The sequence below is a fragment of the Rattus norvegicus genome, chromosome 2 (genome assembly GCF_021556685.1).
Source record: "Rattus norvegicus strain SHRSP/BbbUtx chromosome 2, alternate assembly SHRSP_T2T, whole genome shotgun sequence".
Classification (NCBI taxonomy): Eukaryota; Metazoa; Chordata; class Mammalia; order Rodentia; family Muridae; genus Rattus; species Rattus norvegicus.
In genome coordinates, this window is record NC_141535.1 from 194,225,179 (window position 1) to 194,251,340 (window position 26,162).

The 26,162-nt window shown below is 47.2% G+C and overlaps 1 long non-coding RNA gene across 2 annotated transcripts; it reads right to left on the bottom strand.

Moving 5' to 3' along the window:
* Nucleotides 1-8,892: 8,892 nt before the first annotated feature.
* Nucleotides 8,893-25,873, bottom strand: LOC102547750 (uncharacterized). 2 transcript variants are annotated; one of them, XR_015676714.1, is made up of 3 exons: nucleotides 25,389-25,873; nucleotides 14,918-15,074; nucleotides 8,893-9,375 (listed from the first exon to the last, which is right to left on the bottom strand). It is a non-coding gene; the product is annotated as an uncharacterized LOC102547750 (long non-coding RNA). The 2 variants fall into 2 exon arrangements; XR_015676713.1 differs by lacking the exon at nucleotides 25,389-25,873 and adding an exon at nucleotides 18,735-18,955.
* Nucleotides 25,874-26,162: the final 289 nt, after the last annotated feature.

Genomic DNA, 26,162 nt, shown 5'->3' on the forward strand with positions numbered 1-26,162 from the left:
TGACCTTTTCTTTTTTAAACAGGATGAACTTGGAATCCGTGTCCTAGCAAGTCAGGCTTTGTCTTTCTACTCCAAGAATTGAAGTCTGAGAAAATGGAAGTGAACGAACACACACACACACACACACACACACACACACACACACTCACTCACTCACACGTAACTCGGGGCAGGATTGCTGGGACTGATGAAATCTATTATCTGCCTCCTGAGCTGACCCCAGCCAGGGCTTTTTTCCAAGAAGGCAGATGTCTTGAGTGCATTCCTATGGTTCCCTTCTGAGCAGCTGGTCCCAGGTGAATGATTAACCCCAGAAGCCAAGGCGCGGGAGTCAACCCTGGTGTGGAGAATTACTATCCTGAGATCAGCGTCAGAAATAAACTCTTAGTGACACAAAAGGGTAGGGCTGAGAATAGCTCAGTCAGTGATAGAGCTGCAGGCAACAGGCCCAGGCCCTAGGACGAACAAAAATCTCTTAATAGGAATCCTACAGTCTACCCTACCCCATCCCAGGCCCTCAAATTCACTGTCAGTCAGGTTAACCTTGACTTCAGATCCTTGACTAATTCCTCCTGAGATCAGAGGCATTTGCCATGTCTGGTTTATGTCGTACCCGGGGCTGAACCCAAAACCTGATAGATGTTCAGTAAGCACTCTGAATCAACTGAGCGAGGAGTGTGTGACAGTACCCAGCATACTGTTGAGTATATACGTGGTGGTTTAAAAAAAAAGGCCTAGGTACCAGGCATGGTGGCTCACGCCTGTATAACCTAGCATTTAAGAGGAGAATTTTGTCAGTTTGAGGCCAGGAGGCTGCAGAGTAAAGTAGTTGGTCATGTGTTTGCCTCATAAACAGGATGTTGAGCCCTAGAACACATTTTTTTACTGATTTGCTTGAAATCCCCAGCATCCATCTACTCAGGAGGCAGTGGCCAGAGGATCCCTGGGCTCAGTGCCTAGCCAATCTAGCCCAATTGGTGAGGTCAATGAGAGACCCTACCTCAAGAGAAGGAGATGGTGATCCTGGGGATGAGGTTGTCTCCTGGTGTCCTCATTCATGTATGTTCCCCATACACAAAGCACACTCATTAAAAAAAGAGTGGATGCCTTGATACCTTTAACGGATGGTGAATGCCTTTAATAATAATAATAATAATAGTAATAGGAGGCAAACCTATCAAGAGAGGAAGGAAGGGAAGCACATGTAAATCAAGTGGGCTAGAATATTCTGCAGTACAATGGCAATCTGGAGTCATGGGCCCTAGAAGCAGTGGGTGAAGAGCAGCTGATCGGGCAGAGCTAGTTGGTTAACAAGGGTTTTCAGATTCATTCGCCAGTCTCAGTGCTGACCCTACATCCTGGCCAAGCATCTTTTGGTCAGAAGAGGCCAGAGCAGGGCCTGAAGGTTGTGCCAGACAGAGGTTCTGGAAATAGAAAAGGAAGCGAGTCCTGGTGATCCCAGGGCCGATCTCAAGCATCCCACACAAAATGAATGAAGTGACTAATGTCCCCAGCAAGCTACCGTCTGGTTTGTGACTCTTTTCCCTTGGCTTTGGAATTCATAATGTGATTTTTTTTTTTTTTGTGGCTTTCCTTTGCTAATATGCTTTACTGATTCCAGAATTAAAACTTAGCATTTCCTGAGCTTATGCTGGTCAGATCCCAAGAGGAAATGGCTAGAAGCCATTAAGAGGGCGGGCAGGGGGAGGGGGGCTGGACTGGGATTAACAGTCACCTGGTGTGCTGACAGTCTATGTGCATAATTAGTAAGAAGAGGCTTGTGACTGAGGCCCTCTGTTTATCTTCCCTACTCGCTCATTCCTTCTTATGGCCTGAGTACTCTCACCAGGGTTCTCTGTGTGGGCTTTTTAGTATGGGAGCTGTGTAGATGGTAGACATTTTCCTCTTAAATCCCAAGTACTACCCCTGTTAGATGGCCCAGCAGGTGAGACAACCAAGCGGACAACCTGAGTTCAGACTCCAGAACCCACTACACAGAGATAAATGTAAATTTGCAAAGTTAAATTCTTAGTCCTTAAACTGCCCTTGGGAGACAGAGGCAGGTGGAACTCTTGAGTACAAGGACATCCAGAGCTACATAGTGAGACCTGTGTCAAAAAAAATTAAATTAAATCCCAAATACTATTGTTTCTCAGGTGCTAAGGGTGGGTCTCAGGCCTACTACAGTGAAAGCTTCCCAAAGCCAGGCACTTTGGAAGACACCTCATGTGTTAGCCTTATCTCTTAATTTGACCCTCACACCTCTCAGCTGCCAGGTCTGATTCCCCATCCTTCTGTGGGCCTGCTTTCTAAGAACCTCCCTGACTCCTCCCTAGCTATTCTGTATCCCATTCCAATACCGTTGTTAACACGATTTTTCTTTTTTTTTTTAAGTTTAAGTTTGTTTATTTTTAATCTATATTAGTAGTCTTTGTGCTAGGGTGTGGTATGGGACAAAAAAGGTGGCTAGAGAGACAACCGTGGGTGCTGGGAACTGAACTCTTATATTTTTGATTGTGAGCCTAACCTTTAATGGCTGAGCCATCTCTCCAGCCTAGCACGATTTTTCTAGAAGGGCCAAATTTCTCAGCATTGTTACTTTAAATTAAAAAAAAAAACTATTTAACTTTTATAACTTTAAACGAAAGCAATAAAGATAAAAATAATAAAAATCATGTCGCTCCTCTCCCTAAATAAAACCTTATTGCTTGAGGATAAAGTCCAAACTCCTTGGCCTGATCCATAGGGCCCCTCCCTGATAGATAGCTCTAGTTCCACGCATCTTCCCTCTGGCTTGTCCTCCGTCTACACCAGCCAGTTCTCCGCCCGGGACTGACCCATTTCCGCAAGACCTGTTCCAGGGAACCCGCCCTCTGCTCTACGCCACCTCCAGTTCGCCCTTTGCTAGTTTGGTTTTCTGTGTCCCAAGAGACTGCTTGAAACTGAGTAAGGAACAACATGCAAATGAAAGGGGCCTTTTGATTTTAGAGTCTAAGGGAGTTTCTGCAGAAGCGGTAGAGAGAAGGCAAAGAGAAAATCTTCAAAGCAATCTGAGTGCGGACCAGAGGTGGAAGGGGTTGGCCAGCCTGCTTCTCAGCTTATGTGCCAAGTCTGGGTTAGCCTGGTCTCTTCTTCTCCAGCAGTTTTCAGTCTGTTGGGAACAATAAAAGGAAATGCCTGGGTTGGGGATTTAGCTCAGTGGTAGAGCGCTTGCCTACCAAGCGCAAGGCCCTAGGTTCGGTCCCCAGCTCCAAGAAAAAAAGAAAAAAAAAAAAAAAGGAAATGCCTGCAACACGTGATGAGGACCATAAAGCCCACAGGCCAGATTTAACAGACGCAAGAGAGCACGAGCAGATCAACGAGTTGCCCGTGGGCTTGTGGGCTGTTGCATAGAAAATAATGAACAGGTGGTGGCGGCGGTTCACGCCTTTAATGCCAGCACTTGTGAGACCGGCAGAGGAATCTACCAATCTAGTTCCAGGACAGCCATGGCTATATAGAGAAAAGCTGTCTCTAAAAACAAAAACAAAACAAGACAAAAGAAAAACGAGCTATATTTCTGTATGCTCACACTCAATACAAAATACCTTTGTGACCAAGTGTGTGGGATTAATTTCTTCCTACCAATTGGAGTCCTGCAAAGAACTTAAATACTGACACCAGTTATGGAGAAATGGCTCAGCGGTTAAGAGCACTGACTGCTTTTCTAGAGGTTCTGAGTTCAATTCCCAGCAACCACATGGTGGCTCACAACCATCTGTAATGGGATCAGATGCCCTCTTCTGGTGTGTCTGAAGACAGCTACAGTGTACTCAGATACATTTAATAAATAAGTAAATAAATATTTTAAAAAAATTCCTGACACCAGCAACTGTATAGATCCACAGCTTGAGAGTCCAGTCCCACAATACACTCCTATTTCAGGGATCAAAGGCAAACAGGAGGTTCCCTAGTCAGCCCCAACTTCTCTGACTTGGAGACAGGGTGTAGGAGACGGATATGCATGACAGTAACTGCTCCCAAGTTGGACAATGGGATGCCTACTTCTGGTTGTAAGGAAGCCTGAGATTTTTCAAAAGATAAAAGTCGAATATGCTTAGTTAACCTTCCCACCCTATCTGTAGCCCAAGAGAAGCTAGAAAATGGAGCTGTGGTCCCAACCCTAGAAAGGGTGCAGCGAGGGTGGGGAAGTTATTTGAGGCCATCCAGGGAGGGTAGGGAAGAAATCCCGCCGAGAACACCAGGCAAGTAGGAACAGAGCCTGCTCCCAGGATGTCTGTGGCTCAGAGGCGGAGTGCTCACCTAGAATACATAAAGTCCTGGGTTGCATCAAAAGAGTTTAACCACTTTTCTACCCTAGACTGAAATATTTTTATTCCTCCGTCCCCACCCCTCCTCTCCTCAGCAGTTCTAGGGATGGAGACCATGGTTTGTCGCCTCCCAGCCCCTAGGCAGGGTCTTAAACTCCCTTGTTTACTGTGGGTATAGACTGTGTGACTGGGCTGGGGATATGGCTCACTCCCTGGAGTGCTTGGCTGGCAGAGGCATAGCATTAAGCCTGGTTGGCTTCCCCAGCATCGCACTCCAGGTACAGCAGCACACACCCGTTACCCAACAAGGAGGAGGGCAAGGGACGCAAGCAAACACACTAAAACAGTAAGTGGAGTTTCTTCCCTCACTGTCTCTAATTGCTGGGATTGCCCAAGTGTGGACATGCCCCATAAAACACCCAGTTTCTGTCATTGAATGCTGGACTAGGACTTTACCAAAGGAACCTACATCCCCTGGCCAACTTCTGTAGAAATCTTAATACGTAATTGATTTGGCACCAAAACCAAAATTTCTTGAGATGTTGGTGAGTTTCATTTAATGTTTCTCAAAATTTTCTTGAGCCATTTAAGCATAAATGTCAAGAATATTCAGAGCCAGGAGTAGGGGGGCTGGTGCAGGGCTTTTAATTCCTCCTGCCCCCCACCCCTGTGTGGGTGGGAAGGGGAACTCTCTGAGTTTAATCTCACCCTGTTTTACATAGTGATTTTTAGGTCAGCCAGGTCTACAGAGTGAGACCCTACCTCAAAAATATCTAAATAAATAGGAATTCTAATTAATAGTGTTTAAAATTATTTAAAAACAGTAAAGAACATAGCATGTAAAATATAGAAATAATTTATCTTTATATGCATGTTGAAGTTATGAGTAATGGAAGCATATAGTCCTGTTGACCACTGAATGAAAAAGTTATTTTGTCCTGAAATAACAGATTGTTTTAGAATGAAAAAGACGAGCAGAGCCTGGCTGGATGCCAAAACCTGGGGCTGGAGAGACGGCTCAGCGGTTAGAGCTCTGACTGCTCTTCCAGAGGTCCTGAGTTCAATTCCAGCAACCACATGGTGGCTCACAACCATCTGTAATGAGATCTGATGCCCTCTTCTGGTGTGTCTGAAGACAGACAGCTACAGCAGACATATACATAAAATAAATAAATCTTAAAAAAAAAACCAAAAACAAAAAAAAAACAAAACAAAAAACAAACAAACAAACCTGGGACAGGAGATGAACCCAGTTGGTCAGACCAACTAAAATAAAGTGTTTTTTTTTAATTCATGATTATTATATGAGACAGTGCAGTTATACTGGGCACACTGGAGGTCAGGGGACTTTGGGGATAATTCAAATCCTAACATGGGGTGGGGGTGGGAGGATCCCTGGGGTTTGCTTAGCCAATCCAGCTGAGATTAGAGAGAGACCCTGTCTCAAAAGTAGAGAGTTTTGAGGAAGCTCTCAACATCAACCTCTGACTCACCACATGAACACACACATGCACACACATGTACACACGTAAACACACACAGGATCCTTATTAAGAAGGTTTTTCTTTTTTTAAAGAACGTATCTTACATAGCAAGATAGAATTCTTTGCACAGTCAATACATCCTGCTTCAAAACCGAGTCAGTCCCTTATAGTTTTGTACAGTCCTTTACGACATTGTACAACGGTTACGTGTAGCACCCTGAACCTAAAAAATAATAAATAAATAAATAAATGTTGCTTGAAGAGAATTATTCCAGCTTGGATGTTTGGTTTGTAGCAGCAGAGTGTGAGCCTCCAAGAGTTTAGTATCTGCCAGGAAGGAATCGTTAGGTGGTGTCCATGAGTCAGATTTTCGACATATTTCCTAGCAGCTGTTTCCCAAGTGTTGGCAATGCCTCTGCTGCAGAAAGCCAGATGGTGACACGTGTCTTTGATCACACATGGATACGCACCCCCAAATCAGAATCCATATCTACTTCCTTTCCCAGTGGCCCTTTCAGGCTTCTCCTCCTTCCCAGTCCTTTATTTTCTCTCCTTGATTTTTCTTCCTCAGCCACGTGAATTCTATACGCCTCTTAAACTGCAGTCTTCTGCCTGCTGCTCTGGAATTACTTTTATCTTTTTTGGTTTACTCCCAATGCTCTGTTACCTCACTTGGGCTGAAGTGAAAATCCAGGTGTGTCTGGTTCTCTGAAGGTCAGGGATGCTTTTCTCTGTGGAAGGCGTATTCTGAGAGGGACCAGGACTCCACAGACACAGTCTCAGCAGAAGGCTGGCCATGCTGTGACCCAAGCTGGCCTAGGCCCGGATGAGGAGAAAGAGGTTCCCGTGGCATTCCTGATGGTCTCCTTACCCTGTGGCGGCCGGTGGCTTTGAAAAGATAAGCCACAGGCTTGTTGTTACTTTGAGACAAAGTCTTACTGTGTAGTTCTGACTGGCCTGGCCTGGAACACTTTCTGGAGGACAAGCAAATGAATTTACAGAGACCCACCTGCCTCAATCTCCCCAGTGTTGAGATTAAACATATTCGCCACCTTGCCCTGCTTTTAGTTTTGTTTTTGTTTTTCTTTTTCTTTTTTTTTTTTCTTTTCTTTTTTTTCAGAGCTGGGGACCGAACCCAGGGCCTTGCGGTTGCTAGGCAAGCGCTCTACCACTGAGCTAAATCCCCAACCCCTTGTTTTTGTTTTTCAATCATTTAATTTTTATTTTTAATGCACTGGCATGAGGGTGACAGATTCCCCTAGAACTGGAGTTACAGACAGTTGTGAGCTGCCATGAGGGAGCTAGGAATTGAACCTGGATCCTCTGGAAGAGCAGCCAGTGCTCTTAACCACTGAGCCATCCAGCTTGGTTTTTAAAGTCTTAGTCAAAACTGGAATTAGGGGACTGAAGTGTAGCTCAGTTGGTAGAGCTGAACTAGTGTGCAGGAAAGCTTTCGTTTCTTCACCAGGACCACACACATAACCAGGGGTGGTGGTGTACACCTGTAAGGCTGACGCTTACAGGGCTGGTTCTCAACCTTCCTAATGCTGCGACCCTTTGACACAGTCCCTTAAGGTGTGGTGACTCCCAACCATAACATCATTTGGTTGACACTTCATAACTGTAATTTTGCTGGCGTTATGAGTTGTACTGTAAATACCTGGTGCAGGATATCTGATGTGTGACTCCCTCCCCAGGGTCAGGACCCACAGGTTGAGAACCAATGGCTTAGGGATAGTAACAGGACATCATTCACTGTCAACTTCAGCTGCATAGCAAGTTCAAGGTCAATATCTGATAGTTAAGAGCCTTCATCAAAAAAAAAAACAATATATATATATATATATATATATATATATATATATATATATATATATATATATATATATATGGGGTTGGGGATTTAGCTCAGTGGTAGAGCACTTGCCTAGCAAGCGCAAGGCCCTGGGTTCGGTCCCCAGCTCCGGAAAAAAGAAAAAAAACATAAAACAAGACATAAATTAGAGAGCTAGAGAGATGGTTCAGTGGGTAAGGTCCCCTGGGTTAGATCCATCCAAGTAAAAACCAGGACTTGATGGTACATGCCTGGAGTCCCAGCACTAGGCAGGTAGAGAACGAAGAATTCCTAGAGCTTCTTGGTCAGCTGCTTTTGATGAATCGGTGAACGCCGGGCTCAGATCCGGTGTCCAAAACAGTGTAGATGGATACTGAAGGACACACTTGATGCTAACGTCCCACCTTGACATGCATTTGGACAGTCATGTGGGCCTGTACACACATATGATATTCCACACACAAGTAATAATGCTAAGTTGAAAATAAAACATACCAGAATGAGAATTTAGTAACCTACAATTTCCTTGAAGTTTGTCCCTCCCCGCCCCACCCCTACCCCAAGACAAGGTTTCTCTGTATAGTCCTGGCTGCCCTGGACCTCAAGCTGTAGACCAGGCTGGCCTTGAACTCACAGAGATCTGCCTCTGCCTCCCAGTGCTGGGATTAAATGCATGCACCACCACTGCCAGGCCTTTTAATTTTTTTAACTAATTAATTAACTTATTTACTTTATATGCCAACCACAGTTCCCCCTCCATCCTCTCTACCTGGTCATCCCCTACACCCACCCACCTCTCCACTGCTCCTCCCTTTCTCCTCAGAGAAGGGGAGGCCTCCCATGGATAGCAGCTAGCCTTGGCATATCAGGTTGCAGTAGGACTAGGCTCACCTTCCATTAAGGATAAGACAAGGCAGCCCAGTTAGGCGAAAGGGTCCCAAAGGAGACAACAAAGTCAGAGACAGCCTCTGCTCCTGCTCTTAGGAGGCCAACATGAAGGAGGCCCTGTTACATATGTGCAGAGCACCTAGGTCAGTCCCATGCACGCTCTCTGGTTGGCAGTTCAGTTAACAGGGCAGGCAGTTAACAGGGTCCCTATGTTAATTTAATTTTTTTAAACTTTTTTGAAATGGAGTCATACTACACATCCCTGGCTGTTCTAGAACTCACTCTGTAGATCAGAGTGGCCACAAAATGACAGAGTGCCCACCTGCCTCTGCCTCCTGAATGCTAGGATTAAAGGAATGTGCGACCCCAGGACTTATTTATTTATTTACAATTACATTTATTTATTTGGTTTATGTCTCCCTCCTCCCTCTCACTAAATCCTGAGCTCACAGATTGGTTAGATTGCCTGGCCACTGAGCTCTAGTGATGGACAGGCCTCGGCTCCCATCCCAGCACTGGGGTTACAGCTGCAGCCCCCTTGCTGGCTGCTGACACCGGGGTGGAGATCTGAACGCAGGTCCCCATGTTTGCAGGACAGGCACTTCACCCACCGAGCCTTTCCCCAGCCCGTGAGTGCTCATCAGATCTGGTTTTCTCCTGGAGACTGAGTTTCCGCTTTGTTCTCGCCACATTGACCCTCAGTTTTCTGCTTCGGTTGCTTTCGTGCAGGAGGACCCTGGCTGAGGAGCACACTCTCCATGACTGGGTTCGTCCCTCTGATAATGGCAATTGTCTCCCCGAGTCTCTCTCGAGGTCTAAGCTGCACGTTCAAGGCATCCGTGGTACAGAGATTGGGTCACTGTAATTAAACAACAATGAGATGAACAACAAAGGGATATTTCTCCCATGAGCGTGACGTCAGAACCAGTCAGCCTGGCTCTCCCAGGCACCCCACACATCCCATTCTGGGTCAAGCCAGCTGGGACTATCCCAGGCTGAGCTGCAGGACTTCCCCAGAAGTACCAAGTCCCTTGGATACCCGTCTTCATGGAGTCAGCCCAGCTCTCTTCCCTGGAGCCCCAAGTGACCTTTCTGTCGCCTAGCATGCAGTATCACATGCCTCACAATACAGCGAGAAGATGGAACAAGCCTTGGGGTCAGGAAAAAAACCCGAGGTCAAGCCTGTCACTCACTGGCCTCGTGGCTCTGGGCCTGTAAACCTAGGGGCAATGCTAGTTGAGTGAGTCAGCAGGGTTCAGCTCACTGCAGCCACTGCAGGAGGAATTTTGAACAGAAAGTGGTTTGAGATAATGGGTGGGGCTGCAGGCAGAGGCAGGGCTGAGCCCCGGAGGGTCCTCTGCTCTGTCTGAACAGGGGAGGGAGGCTGGCAAGGGTCCAAAGCTACCAGGAGCCCTGCTGAGGTCCAGGCTCCACCCACCTGGCTGTGTGCCAGAAGTCACACTGTCCTGCAGCTGCCAACTGTCCTCTGGCTCCGAGGTGGTAACTGGGTACTAGACCCTGCTTCAGGAAAGAACTCACATCTGCATGGCCCTGCTTGCCAGAGCACCAGCCACAGCAGCAGGACACCAAGGCCTTGGCCCTCTTCCCCCTTCCAGATCCCGTGTGAGGGTCTCAATATTGATCCTACTGCAGGGTCCTGCATGAGGCAAGGCCTGGGGGAAGTGCAGTCTTTAAAAAGCCTTTCGCCAGGCAGACAGGAAACAGGTGGGGGTGGGCTGGGTCTGCTCCTGGGCCTGGTGTGGATTGTGTTATGCCTGGAGGGCACCCTGAACCGTTCCTGGCACTCACCCAGGAGAGCTGAGTAAATGTGGGCTCCTGTCCCCATCCCTGCTGCAGCGATCCATGCCCGCAGTGTGCAAGCGCTGGGCTGAGCCGGGGAGGTTCAACAGCAAGAAAGACAAAGCCACATCTTGTAGCAGGGTATAGACTAAGGGGGGAGGGGGAGGATAAGCAGAGCCCAAAGTAAATTGGTACGAGTGAAAAACCTGCAATATCAAAAGTAGAGATGACCCCTGGCTTGTCTTAGACAGAGGCCAACGTGAAAACACCCAACCACGCGGTGGCTCACAACCATCTATAATGAAATCTGGTGCCTTCCTCTGGTGTGTCTGAAGACAGCTACAGTGTATATAATAAATAAATAAATAAATCTTTTAAAAAGAGAGAGAAGGAAAACACTCGTTTCTATCTTCAGGGACACACGTGCATGCATGCAGGTGCTGGAAGGCCGAGGAGGTCTGGCGTTTGTCAGGAGTGGACAGGTCAGTCTAAGGGGCACCCAGTGTGATGGGCAGAGAGAGGGTACGGAGGAAAGCTGGGGCATATCAGGTCATTCTGGAGACTCTGGGCTTTAGCTGCTGAGGTTAGGGAGCCATGGGAGGCCTTTAATTTGGGGCAGGGGTGGCATTCTTGTTCGGTTCTCAGCCATATCACTTTGATGTAGTTTGATGTAGTTTGTGCACCAGACTGGAAGAAGGCAGGACTGCATGCAAGATTCCATTTCAAATTGGGCCATCTGGTCTGGAAATAATGGCAGCCTAGAGGAGGATGGGGGCGGAGAGGAAGGCAGAGGGAGCCTAAGGAGGTTTAGAGGAGGCTGAGCAGCAGGGGTATGAGAGGTGGGGGCTGGGAGGACCCACAGCGCCTGCCAGCTTCTGCAGCAGGTGCCACCCTATAGGGCGGGGCCCCCATCTACTCCTGGCACTTGATCCTAGGGAGGTGCCACTCACATCTCCCTGTCCTGTACTGGGCTCACAGAAAGCCCTTTCTCTCTCCTCCATTCTATGACCTGCATGCAATTCAATTCCACCAACCATTAGGAAGTGCCCATTCCATCCCTGCCAGGAGCCCCAGAGACATGTTTCCAGACTCACCAAGTGGAGTTCTGTTAAGCACCCTGAAGTAGGGATGGGGGGATGGGGTGAGCAGGCGAGGGGAAAGCTGTGAACTTTTGGCTGATAGTCAAGCCCTCTTTCTTAAAAGACCCTAGCTTTTCATACCCATGATACTGAGAGGGTCACCCCCAAAGCCTTAGACAACAGCGTGGGCCCCAAGCCCACTATCAACAGGAAGCACGAAGCCTCTTCCTGATCACAAAGCCTGATGTCCTATGGTCCTCCTGTTAGATCCAGAAGAACATCCCACATTACCTTCACCTCCTGAACCCAGGGTCTAGCCAATAAATCCACTCCTACAAACACAGGCATTCTCCCAGAGGCCTCCTGTTAACACAGAGATAAGAGCCTACCACTGCCAGGGTAACATAGTAACTTGTTTTTGTAGTTTTTAATCTTTATTGCTGGAATTGAACCCAAAGCCTTGAGCATATACCACGAAGCTGCACTTCCAGCTAAGTTATAGTGAACTATTTTCTTTATTCCTCTTTCGCAGTGCTGAGAACGGAACCCAGGACCTCACACATGCTGGGCAAGTGTGGTACAATGGAGATGTATTTCCAGGTCTTTAAATCTTTGTATTTCTTTGCTTATTTGTTCGAAGGCAGGGTTTCTCTGTATATCCTTGGCTGCCCTGGAACTCAATTTGTAGATCAGGCTGGCCGCAAACTCACAGAGATTCACCTGCCGCTGCCTCCCAAGTGCTGGGATCAAAGGCTTGAGCCACCACCACCAGGCTTTTATTTTTATTTCTGAGGAGCTGTAGCAATGGGTCAGTAGCTCTCGCAGAGGACCCGAGTCCCGTTCCCAGCACCCATGCCCAGCTCACAGTCACCTGCGCTTCTGTTCTAGGAGATCAGCGCTTCTGTTCTAGGAAATCAGAATAGGTCTTCTTTTGACCCCTAACAGATATACATAGAAATTAAAATAAAAATATCTTTTATTTTTTTATGTAGATAATATGTTGCTAAGTTACTCAGGCTAAACTGAACTCAGTCACCACCCAGGCAGCCTTCGTGCTTCCTAGCCTCCCATTAGGCCAACATTTTATTTATTTTTAAGTTGATTACATTACTTAAGTGTGTGCTCGTGTGGTGTGTGTGTATGCTCCTGTGGAGGTCAGAGGACACTCTGTTAGTTTTCTTCTACCTTATACATCTGGGGATCAAACTGGGGTTGGCTTGGCACCAAGTGGTTTGCCTGCTGAGTCCTTTCGCTGGCATTTGTTTGCCTTTTGATTTTTTTGTCTTTCTGGACGAGTTTGTTTATTTGATCTGACTGTGTAGTCCAGGCTTCTCTTAAATTAGACATTCTCTCCTGCCGTCTTGGGAGTGTTGAGACTATAGGCATGCGACACCACACCTACCTGGCTTACGTTTATTCTTAAAGTTTTCTCTTCCATCTACTCTTTTCTTCAGAGTCTCAGTATGTTGCCTGGATGTCCTTCAAAGCTCTGGGCTCTTGTTTCTACTTCCTGAGTGGCAGGGACTTGGGGTGTACACTACCACACCCACCTTAATATTGACCTCTTATCACACTTGTGCAGGCAAATTATAGGGTTGCTTTCTCTGGAGCCCAGGCTAACTTGTTGTCAGAAAGGAGAAAGGTCCGGCCATCCTAGGGGTGTCTGGGACATTTGAAAGACAGTAGATTTAATTTAATTTATTTATTTATTCATTCATTTATTTATTTGCAGCCTCACCTTAGCACAGGCTAACCTGGAACTAACTCTGTAGTTAGGCTGGTCTCAAACTCACGTCGTGTCTCCTACCTTACCCTCTCAAGTACTGGGACTACAGGTGTGAGCCACCGTGCCCTACACATGCCTGTACCTTCCTTACTCCCAAATCTTCAAACACCCAAGGGCAGTTGTTCTGCGGCTGGTGAGACTGAGGCTGTGTTGGGTTAAGTCCATTGTTGCTTATCAAGATCACATGACCCTTTGTGCATAAGCTAAGAGGATAATTTTTTTTCAGCATTGAGGCCTGAACCCTGTTACCAGGGCCTCCTAGGCAAATGCTGTCACTGAGATATACCCTCAGCTCCCTGGTCTGAAATCTCAACCCCTTCACGCCTTACATTAGTGACTTCCCGATGACCTTGTGTCCCGGATCCCTGCTTCTTACAGTCTTCCTTTCCCCTAGAGGCGGCCTCAGAAAGCTGTTTTCCCCTTACACTTGACTCAGGTCATTTGGCTGAGGAATTGCAGCTGCCTGGGGGAGGCTGGTAAGTGAAGGGGCTGGGTGGTAGAGAGCAAGCAAAGAGGAAGCAACTGGAGTTCTCAAGAATCCTGGGGTCACAATGACCCTTCCTGTGCTCTCTGGCCAACAGGGGGTCTCCTGGACATTGCCTATTCTCCCCATGTTTCTGCATCTGAACCCCTTGGGCTTGCTTACACCCCTTTCCCAGGACATCCTCTTCCCGTGCTGGAGCCTCAGCCTACTGGCCTGAAGCTCACATCCTGGGGTTAATTTCTACCAACTCTAATGCCTTCAAATCCCAGGCTGAGCCTCCAGGCCAGGGTACAGCCTGCAGAGCTGACTCATGTGAAGTAGCTACTGGGTGACAAAGGTGAGAGTGGGCAGAAGCCTCCAGCTGCCCCTCCCATTACTCCCCCCCAAAAAAAAATCTGGGCTCCAAGCCACTGCCCCACGCAGCTTTCGGGGAGAATGTCCCGATCTAAACTAAGACCGGTGCTATTTCCTGGGTCACAAGATCTCCACTGTGCCCCCTGGACAAATCTTAGTGACACTGGGTCCCTGAGCTGCATGGCTGGACAGGCTCCAGGCCTTGATGCTGCTTGCTATAGCAGCTTCTGCTTGAGGCATTTGCCCCAGCAGCTTGGCAAGCTAAAGCAACCGTTCATCCCTACTGTTTCCAAAATGGGACTTCCTCTGAAAGGAAGCCTGTCTGATTGTAATGGGGGTCTACATCTTGCTTTAAGTGCTGCTCCTAGAAGACACTAGCGCCATCCCTCTAGGCGTAGAAACTGTCCACTCCCTCCCACCTACATCTCTGGAGAAATTCACATGCCCACCCTCACACCCCAGTACTGCCGTCATTCCTAAAGCAGCACACCCCAGTGAACCGCAAACATCCTCCCTCTTACACAAAGATGGACCTGACTGACAGAGGCGTTAATTCCTCAGGACCTGAACAGAGACTGTTCCAAGACCAGGGAGACCTCACGCCGATCTTCAAGGAACAAAAGAGGAGCCTGTCGCTGGACACCCAGGATGGTCCCTTCCCACCCTCTTCCCCATCAAGGCCTTTTCTCCGACACATAGCTCCTTTAAAGCCATTTCAGGCCCTTACGCGGCAGTGTGGGGCGCCCTCGTGTGGCCCCTAGCCACGCTGCATGCTGGCCACCTGGACCTCAGCTCCCGGCTTAACCTCGGTTCCCCTTGCGCACCTGGGCGTCCCCTCCCCCATCCGTTTCCCCCAGCTGTCCCCACCGGATGTCAGGGCTCCACCTATTCCTCCTACCGTGGCTTCCTGTTGGTCAGACCAGGTTAACCTGCTGTTTCCATTAACGAGAGGCTTTGAGAGTCCAGAGCAGGAATCCTGCCACGCTTAGCAGATTCCCTGCTGAAGTGAATTTCCTCATCTGTACGTCTCCCTGCCCACTCTGAAAGGACTTCGTCTAGGAAGTGAAAGAGAGGAAAACAAAAACAAAATTACAAAACCAAAGCTAGTTGGCAAGAAAACCAGAGTCGCCCCCATCATCATTAACTGAGCTTTATAAACAGTTTATCCCCAGAAGGGAATGTGAACTGACTTTCAAGCGTTAAAATTTACGGGAGGCTCTTGGCTCTTGGTACCGGGCACACAACTAAGGCAAACATAAGTCACTCACTCACGCTGAATGGGGCCAAGTTGTTCACCAATCTCCACTGATGATGATGATAATAATAGCAAAAACAATATTAATAAAAGAGAAATAGCTGTAATCCCGAGTAGGCTAGTTTAGCTGTTATGATTAGGAAATCCTCTTTGGACTAACCAGTACAAGCCCAATTAACTTATTTTTGTTGTTGGTTGTTTTTTTGTTTGTTTGTTTGTTTTTTGTTTTTTGTTTTTGTTTTTTGAGAGGGTCTCATTATGCAGCCCTGACCAGCTTGGGACTAACCTGTCTCTACCTCAGCGTCCTGGGATTTAAAGAGTGTGCCACTGCACCCTTTTGACTGGCTGATTGATAGTTTGATGCTGGGAACAGTCACTCATGCTGTCACTGCTGAACCACACCCTGTCTCCTCCAAGCAAATCTGCTTATTTTGTTTCTACTTCTTCAGACCCCTCTTCTTCTTTTTTTTCTTTCTTTCTTTTTTTGTAAAGATTTATTTATTATATATGAGTGCACTGTCGCTGTCCTCAGACACAGCAGATGAGGTCATCGGATTCCATTACAGATGGTTGTGAGCCACCACGTGGTTGCTGGGATTTGAACTCAGGACCTCTGGGAGAGTAGTCAGTGCTCTTAACCGCTGAGCCATCTCTCCTGCCCCAGACCCCTTTTCTACAAGGCAAACTCCAGGATGTGGTGTTGTGACTCATGAGTCATAAATAAAAGACGTATGATTAAGTTTATTGACTTGTTAGTGATTCTTCTCCTTTTTAAGTCAGAGCCTTATGTAGTACAGTTGGCCTGGAACCCTTGGTCCTCCAACCTCTACCACCCAAAGGCTAAGAGGACAAGTGTATGACACACTGCCAGCTTTTGTTACTTTCTTTAACTGTTTGTTTTTGTTTTTATATTTTGAGACAGGGTTTCTCTGTGTGGCCTTGGCTGTCCTGAAACTCACTATTATTTAAACCAAGCTGGCCCTGAACTCGTTCTCACAGAGATCTGCCAGCCTCTGCCTCCTGAGTGCTGGATTAAAGGCATGTGCCACCATGCCCAGCCTAATTTTTAATCATTTACTTTTTTTTTTTTTTTTCAAGACAGGTTTTCTCTGTGTAGATCTGGCTGTCCCGAAACTCACTCTGTAGTCAAAGGCCTCTGCCTCCTTAGTTCTGGGATCAAAGGCTTGTACTACCCACAACCCACTCACTTAAATTTTTTTTTAAAGTGGCAAATACCTTGAATTTCAGCCCTTGAGAGACAGAGACAAACAGGTCTTTGTGAGTTCGAGGCCAGCCTGGTCAATATAGCAGGCCCAGACTTGGCTTCATAATGAAACCCTGCCCTAGATTTATTTTATTTTGTATGTTCGAGTGTTTTGTGTTGGGACTCAGACCTTGGACAAGTGGCTGAGGTACCTATTTTCATACCAAACCGGACCTGACCTCAAGGTTCTTCCATCATCCCTCAGACCCTACTTGTTACGGGGGCATGGCTGACATACCCCACTCTCTACCCTGAACTTTCCAGCCCAGCGTCTGGGCTTCCCCTCTCCCAGAGGTTCTCCAATATATAATTCAGACATTTTCACTTTCTCCCTCTTTCTCTTCTCTCTTCCCCTTCTCTCTGTCTCCCTTTTTGTGTGGTCGGTGAGCTCTCCAGAGAGCTGCTGCCCATAAACCAGCTTTAACTTGACCTTGGCTCATCTTGTCGCTGGTGAATACTTATCGTTTTTTGCTTGCATGTATGCTCTGTGTATGAAATTCCTGCGTTGTGTCTGAGGAGGTCAGAAGAGGGCATCTGACCCCATAGAAGGAGAACTGGAGTTAGAGATGGCTGTGAGCCACTGCGTATATCCTGAGACCTGAACCCGGGTCCTCTGCAAGAGCAGCAGGTGCTCTAACCACCCGCTGTCTCTTCAGCTTTACAACGATGATGATGATGATGGTAATGACGACTGGCTTCCCTTACTTAGTTTTTCTTTCCTTTTCCCATTGGCATATTGTACATGACACTGAGTGACATAAGGACATTTTCACAAATAAATTTAACATTTGAGTATATCCCTCCCATGTCTCTCTACTCCCTCACCCCCTTTTCCTCTGAAAGAAGCACGAACGAAAGATGCCCTGATAGCTGTTTTTCTGAGACTGACTTAATTTGCTTACTATAATTATCTCCAGTTACATCAGTTTTCCTGGAAATGATATTATTTCATTCTTCATGTTTGGAGAAGAATGTCTGGTGCATGTGTATTGGATTTTCTTTGTCCGGTCCTCTGTAAATGGACACCCAGGTTGGTTTCATACCTCGGCAAGGGTGTGGCTAGTGCTGCCGTAAACACTGACGCACAAGTACCTCTGTGCTACAGATGACTTGGAGTCCTTTGGGTAAATAGGCAGGAGTGGGATCGCTGGTTTAAATGGGAGATCTATTCTTAGGAACCTCCATAGTGGTTGGACTCGTTTATATCTGCACCAGCCCTAAGTTTCCCTCCTACTCACGGCTTTCTGTTGCTATTCATTTTCTTTCTTTTCTTTTTCTTTTTCTTTAAAGATTTATTTATTTACATTATTACTGTCACTTTCTTCAGACACACCAGAAGAGGGCATCAGATCCCATTACAGATGGTTGTGAGCCACCACGTGGTTGCTGGGATTTGAACTCAGGACCTCTGGAAGAGCAGTTAGTGCTCTTAACCACTGAGCCATCTCTCCAGCCCCCTTCTCTGGTTTTTTTTTTTTTTCTTTCTTTTTTCTTTTTTTTATAAAAACCTGAATGTCAGGGTACACAGTTGTAATTTAACAACTAGCAGTAGGAAAATTGAGACAGGAGTCTTGAGTTTGAGATCCTTTCTCAACCTCATGTCCTCCCCAAGAGAAGTCCTTATACACTTAAGAAATGGTCATCAGGCCGGAGAGATGGTTCTGGACCTGGGCAGTGTTGACGGGGAGGGGAGCTGGCTGCCCCAGTGCAGCCTTCCTGGTCCCACACAGCTCTGGCTGCTTTTCTACCACTCGGCTTCATCAGACAGAAGCTCTGCTGAGGAGCTCTAGACAGACTGTGTCCAGACTCCTCGGGGAGGGTGCAGGCGCAGGCTTCAGGCCAACTGGGCAGGCCTAGGGCATGCCCTTCACCCACATCTCTGCACAGTAGGATGGCCCAACCCAACTGCCTAGAGACTTTGCCTCTAAACCAGCTGGTATAATGAGCTCATACTGCATGTGCATTTCCAAGTGTCTGTGGAGGTGTCCCCAGCCCAGCCCTGACCCAAAGCTGTCCTCAAGGAGGCCTCTCTTACAGCCACTTGGGCCCAGGCTGCAGCTGCAAGACACCTGAGGAGTGTTGTCATCCAGTGAGCAAGAAAGGCTGCTGATTTGATGTGGAACTTCCTTGGTGCAGGGTGCAGAGGTCAAGGATCAGACCTCCCTGAGGGAGCATAAATGTAAATTACATGCTCACCATAGCCTGTGTGTCTCGGCTTTCTGACAGGCTGGAGGTGTTTTGGACCAACTTCTTCATTCCAAGAGATGGAGTTACCTTCTCCACCCAAGGTGAGCCCATGCAGGCCAGCAGGAGTGTACAGCAGGAAGGCAGAGTCCAGGACCAGAGCTCTTCTGTTGGTGGCTACACTGGGTTCCTGAATCTCCAGGGGCTTCAGCAACTTCATGCTAGTGTGAGACCTGAGGTGAATGCAGAGCAGAGGTCATGGGAACAATGCATGCCTTGCCCTGGGACTGGGTGGAGGGCTGTACTGGAAGAGAGAGGGTCTTGGTTCCAGGACTCCAGTTCGGACACAACCCTGCAAGCTTGAGCATGGAGAGGCTGCATTTGCTGGAAAGAAATTCTTGTGATTCCCTTTTGGGTAAAGGATGGAAAATGATGAAGTCAGTTTTCTAATTAGGATCCAATGAGAGTCAATTACCAGAAGCCACAACAGAGCAGGAGATCAGTCACAAAAGACACACATCTTCTTCAAGATCTCCTGGCTGTAGAGAAATCTTATCACTAAAGCAGAAGTGCAAGCCTGTTTAGAAACTTGAGGTGGGGTTTCAGGGTGTGGTGGAAAACTGAGTGGGGAAATGATTCGGAAAGCAAATGGAGAAGCGCCATTTCCTGTTCTGGATTTGGAGCTGCTCCAGGCTTCCTGGGAGAAAACACAAGTAATGACTAGGGCATTGAGGTATGTATAAGCACAAAGCCCACGTTGTTTCTCAAGGTACTTGTATCAGTTAGCTCTTGCTGCGTGACAAGCAGCCCAAAGCTTAGCCGCCCAGCAAGCAGGTGTTTATTTCTTCTTACAGTCTGGGGTCAGGAGCCTGGGATGTAAGTGGTAGGGGTTTTCTGGCTAAAAGTCTCCTGGGGTTTTAGGTAAGCTGTCTTTTAGGGCTATAGGCTGTCTTAGGAGTTTATTGCTGTGAGGAGGCACCATGACCAAGGCAACTCTTCTAAGGGAAAACGTGTAACTGGGGGTGGCTTACAGTTCAGAGGTTTAGTCCATTGTCATCATAGTAGGAAGTATGGCAGCAGGCAGACAAGGTTCTGGAGAGGAGCTCAGAGTTCCACATCTGGATCAGCAGGCAGCAGGAAGAGAGAGTGACACTGGTCCTGGCTTGAGCATCTGAAACCTCAAAGTCCACCCCCCAGTGACACATCCTCCAACAAAGTCACCCCTTCTAATAGTGCCACTCCCTAAGAACCTATAGGGGCCATTTTCACTCAAACCCCACAGACCCTTGAAGGTGTGACCTGGACTAAGGAATATGCTCCTAAGACTGACTTTTCTTTATTATGTCATGAGCCGAACTGCTTTGAACTTTTCCCAGGGTTTTAGGATGAAAGCCTGTTCTCTGGAGCCTCAGTGGACTAGGGTTGGCAAACCATCCCAGTGTTAGTTAGAGAGGCAAGCGATGGTGAGAAGCAGAGAAAGATTTAACCCATGTGCACCCTGGAAAGAGGAACAGGTAATGGGGGTCAAGTGACCCAAAGCCCATCTTGAGACCTGACATGAGCTTTAGGTTTAAGAAGATGAAGGGTGGAGCAGAGGGAAGCTTCTAGAATTAAGCAGTCCTAATCAAAGTGTTACAGGTTTCTCTGGCTGGGTATTCCCATGTTCTTGATCCCATTCAAAGAACTGGAAAAGCGCACACAAAGAGCAAAGGGGCCACTTAAAAGAGACAGCACAATGTATCCTCAGGGGAACATCAGGTTACATTTTTGGGGGGTTCAGAAAGAGGACTGGTTACCAGGGGGAGGAGCATGGATGGTTTTCTGTGTTGATTGACAGGCTTGAGTTATACAAGCCTTTCTTCAACATATGTGTTTTCTCCCACGATGCAGCTGATTTCATTTATTTACTTACTTTTTGTTTGTCAAACTATGAAACTGGGCAGACTATGTAGTCTGGCCTAGACTTCACTATATAGGCCTGGCAGGCTTCAGACTCAGAACCTCCTGCCTCTGTCTTCCGAGTGTCAGGATTAAAGTTGGGTGCAACCATGGCACCTGATTTTATTTATATGTTCACCCAATCATGTATAGGCAAGGCAGGGTCACAGGAGATTTCCTCTAAGAGTTCTCTCAGTTTGCCTTACTGTGCATGCTCCCCAAACCAGTTTGGGCTGGTTCAGGACTCTGCTTCAAGTTACTGGATGTGCTACTGCAGGATGTGTTTGACACAAAGGAGGAGTGACCAACTGGTTGCTAAGGGAAGAGCCAGCTGTTGCACTTTTTGGAAGGGGGTTTGAATGCATTGTGATGCAGCTGGGGGTCCCAGGTTGCTAGGTGCAGTGCTAGGAGGGTGGTGGGTATATAGCCCAAGTCAAGCGGAGTCCCAGATTGCTAAACAATCCCTATGCTTGTCTGCCTTAAAACTGTGGTCAGTTGATCAGCACTTTGGCTGTAGTTCTACGTGGTAACTTGAAGGTGGTGTCCTTATTTCTTCAGGGGAGCAAACAGGTTCCTAGAAGATAATTAGTATCCCTGTTGCAAGGGGCAGCTTCACCATTGTGGACAATTCCTCTTATCTGAGGGATGGTCTGTCCTGTGAGGCTCTGCTGGTCCTGGAATCCAGGTGACTACAGTTGAAGATAATGACTAGAGACCTGGACAAGGCGCCAAGAGGGCTGGCAGTAAGCTGCTTTAGTTACTCTTACCTTTGTGGCTTTAGTCTTGAAGAATGAGATGGTCAGGCTTTTAGGTAGACTCTTCTGCAGTGACTCCCGTGCCCATGTGCAGAGGTGAGCAGATGACTAAGGAAGAGGGCGGCAGTCAAAATGAAAAAGCAGGGCCGGGAGGCTTTCATCCCACTTTTAGATACTCTGAGGGTCCAAGTGAGTCCTTAGTGCCTCCTACAGGACCTTTAGCCAATCTTGCCAGGTCCAAACTCAAGTAAGTGTGTGTGTCTGTGTGTGTGTGTGTTTGTTTTCTGTTTTTTAAGATTTATTTATTATATTACACTGTAGCTGTCTTCAGAAGCTGCCTTCAGACACATCAGAAGAGGGCATCAGATCTCATTACAGATGATTGTGAGCCACCATGTGGTTGCTGGGAATTGAACTCAGGACCTCTGGAAGAGCAGTCAGTGCTCTTAACCGCTGAGCCCTGGGGCTTTTTTGTTTGTTTGTTTGTTTTTGTTTTTTGTTTTGTTTTGTTTTGTTTTTTGAGACGGGGTTTCCCTGTTTAGCCCTGGCTGTCCTAGAACTCACTCTGTAGTGCAGGCTGGCCTTAAACTCAGAGATCCACCCTCCTCTTCCTCCTCCAGAGAGCTGATATTAAAGACAGGTGCCATCATTACCTGGAACAAACTCAAATGTTTTTATTTATTTTGTTTGATCATTTTGAGACAAGGTCTCTTTATATAGGTAGCCCTGGCTGTCCTAGAACTCACTATGTGGACAGAATGGACTTGAACTTACAGAGCTCAGACTACCTCTGTCTCCTGAGTGCTGGAATAGTACCAGGTACCATCACACCCAGCTCAAACTTAAACATTTTTATATTCAATTGCTTTAGAGTCCAGACAAGTCAACTGGTAGTCACTTAGAGATGGCTTGCTTTTTTCTCATTGCTGTGCAAAGCACCAACTAAAGCAATCTAAAGACGGAGAGGTCCTGGCTCACAGTGTGCAGATGCAGTCTACCTGGTGGGTCAGGAGCTTGCATCCACAGTAGGAGAGTTGAGTGCCGACACTCAGCTGGAATTCTCTATTTTGTTCAGTCTACCCCTCCCCCTCCCCACCTCACTCCCCCTTCCCTGCCCCCATCCCCACCTCCATCCTGGAATAGTGCTACTCACATTTAGGCTGGGGCTTCCCTGTTTTGTTAGAGGTTTTATTCTTACGATTCTGCATCCAGCCAAGCAGAAAGGGAAGATTAGCCATCCCATTCTATCAACTAGCATTGTGTATTGGAGTAGTAGTGTAGCTATCTGAGTGCTACTGCAGGCCCCCCTCTCTGACCCCACGACACCTTGTGCTGGTGAGGAATATCACCTGGCCATCTGAAGACCCCTGTTCCCCAGGAATTCCCCTGCTTCTGAACAGGGTCTCTGAGCTGGAATCTTCCCCAGGGCGTAGTCCATTGAGAAGCTTGTCTATTTTAGTGTGCGCTGTGTGATACTGCCGCCTGCTGGTCAAGTCCTGGACTTAGCTCACAGAGTTGGCTTTAGGTTTTCTCCCAGGGGTTTCTGAGGTTTCTCAAAACGGACAGCTTCTTCCCACAGAGCGAAGGATATAGGAGAGAGTGTGTCTGCCTAGGGGATGCTGCGCTGCCATACAGGCTACTCAAATACGCAGCACCGCTTCCAGTTTCATTTTGTTAGAAGTGAATCACTTAATTGACCCGTGCTCAAGGAACTGATTTAGGTTTATATCCCCAAAGAATATCAAAAGACTTTTGGATGTGTGCATTGCCAGGGCTTGAGCACAAGACCTTTCGTGGACTAAGGCTCTCACCACCACTGAACCCCACCCTATCCCAACGTCTTCTTTTAAGTTTTGTTATTTATTTTTGTTTTGTTTTGTTTTTCTTTTTATAAGTACACTGTCGCTGTCTTCAGACACACTAGAAGAGAGCATCAGATGTCATTACAGATGGTTGTGAGTCACCATGTGGTTGCTGGGAATTGAACTCAGGACCTCTGGAAGAGCAGTCAGTGCTCTTAACTGCTGAGTCATCTCTCCAGCCCCCTTGTGTTTTCTTGAGACAGGGTCTCACTATGTAGCCCTAGCTTACCTGGAACCGGCTAAGTAGCCCAGGCTGTTCTTGAATTTACAGAGATTTGCCTGCCTTTGCATCTCCAACGCACAAAGATGTGCATCACCACACCTTTTGATCCTCTTTTTAAATATTTATTAGATATAACTTACTTATTTTGTATGGGCACACATGTGGGAGAGAGGGGGCAATTTGTGGGAGCCTGCTTTTTCCTTCCACCGTGGAAAGCCCAGGAATTGTACTTAGGTAGTTAGCTTTGCTATGGCAGCATCTCATCATCCCCAGAACATTTTCTCAAATTACTGTAGCAGCTCTACAAACCTCTCCTCTCACCTCCCCCATACTCTCCTGAGCAGGGTAGGTGAGGAGACCTAGCTTGGCCACACTGTGTAGAGGTTTTGAGACCTGAAGACAGGTTCTCCAGATCAGCTCAGATGGGAAGCAGGCACTGTGGGCTCGTCTTCTCTCTCCTATGACCATCTGCCTCCCACCACCATCTGGGGAGGTACATCAGAGACTTTACTTTCTAAAGATCATATGCGCATTGGTGTTTTGTATGCATGTATGTTTGTGTGAGGTTGTCCGATCCTCTGAACTGGAATTGTGAGACAGTTGTGAGCTGCCATGTGGGTACTGGGAATTGAACCCTGGTCCTCTGGAAGATCAGCTAGTGTTCTTAACCACTGAACAATTTCTTAGCCCCTTCCCTCCCCATCAGAGGCTCTCCTTATACATAAAGCTGACAAGGGAGTGCTACTCCTTAGAGCTTAGGAGCAGCTAGGCTAGTGATCTTGGGAGAGTGTTAGCCCTCTTCTCTAGAATGATGAAGGTTTAATAATCATGACTGATACAGATTAAAAAATGCAAAGAACTTATCTCCTTAACCAGTGAGGATTCCTCAAGATATTACCAGCAAGTTAAAATAAACCACCCAAGTTTACTATCAGGTAAGGAATGTCAAACCAAATTTACAAATAGATGTAAAACTAGAACTGGTGGGGCTGGAGAGATGGCTCAGTGTTGTGGTAAAAATATAAAAAATAAAATGCTGTCTTTTATCCCCACTAGGTCTACACCGCAGTGCCCCAAGATATTTGCTGGATATCTTAATCTCAGTCAGCAAAGCCTCTCACCCGCTTTGCTCCATCCCATATCACACTGCCGAAGGCCTCTCTCTGAGCCTGGCAGCAATCTCTCTACCTATCCAGTTCCCAAGGCAGGTTTCCATGCCAGAAACACACATCCCAACTCCGTGGCGGCCCAGTGTCTCTAGCCACTGCACACTTTCTTACACTTAAATCGCTACATGAAAGAACACACAACACAATAACCGTTTACCCAGTTGATAAGATATAATTGCCCACCTAAACATACAAAGCCCTGGTCACATCCATTCCTTAAGAACATTCATAACAACCTGTAAAGGTACAGTATGGAATCTTAATGTCAGCTTCTATATTGTCCTGCCTCAGCTTCTCTCTCTGTCCCTCCTGTCTCTTCCTTCAAACTTTTCTCCCGCCCATCCTTCCTTCTCGTCCAATGACAGATATCCTTCTATCCTGTACCTGCCTTCACCTGTATTTTACAAATTCAATGGGGAGAGGGTTCTGGTGAAGTCACCTGAGTCCTGAGTATGTGACTAGGCTGCCTTCCTTGGGGCAGTGGAATTAGCATCAAAATACAGATAACTCCAGGGCAAACCATAACAGCTCAGCAATTAAGAGCACTCATTAGCTGGCTACTCTTCCATAGTTACCTGAGTTCAATTCCCAGCAACCACACAGTGGCTCACAACCTTCTGTAAATGAGATCTGATGCCCTCTTCTGACATGAAGTTATACATACAAATACAATAAATAAATCTCTAAAAATAAAATGGCAAAGCAAAATCAAACTCTACCTGTCTAATGGACTCCTCCTAGGGGCTTGGGTCACTTCTCCAGCTCTGCCCTCTGCAGCACGCACAGCCTGTCTTCTAGGCTCCAGCTGGCTCCAGTCCACTGCTGCTGCTGCGGGTGGTCAGCCCACGGTACTGGCCTTTCCGGAACTGCTGGGGTTCCTTGGTGCAACTGGGCTGCACTTTTGCCAGTGGATTTTCCTGTCCTCTCACAGTGCCAAGCCTCAGCTGCTCTTCCTGACCCTTCATGCCTTCAAAACCAGTACCTTCTGGGTGACTCATAACACTACCAAGTCCAGCTGCCAGCAACCTCGGCTGCATCTGGAACATAGCGTCTTTGTGCTGTTAGAAAACACTTCCCAGAAGATTTCACCTCGGTGATGTTGGTCTCTTCTTAAATCACTGCTAATTTCTTAGCACCAGCTAGCCAGCATCAATTGACCCAGTAACACAAAGGTCACTTCAATGGTGCTGATCTGTTGTTAATCATGGCTGACTCTTAAGCCCCAACTGACCAGGAAGACAGACTCAATACAAAATATCAAACATCCCTGAGAGAGTCTTTAAATTTCCCTTTGAAACCTCACAAGCCAGGCCTCCGCCTTCTGCACTGCTCTCAACATGCTTATCTTCCAAGCTCCAAAAACATCTCTCCGAGCTCTTAATACTCAAAGGCTCTTCTAGTCCAAAGTTCCAAAGTCCTTCCACTATCCTCCCCGAAACATGAGATAGATCTGTTACAGCAATACACCATTATGCTGGGATCAACTTGTCTTA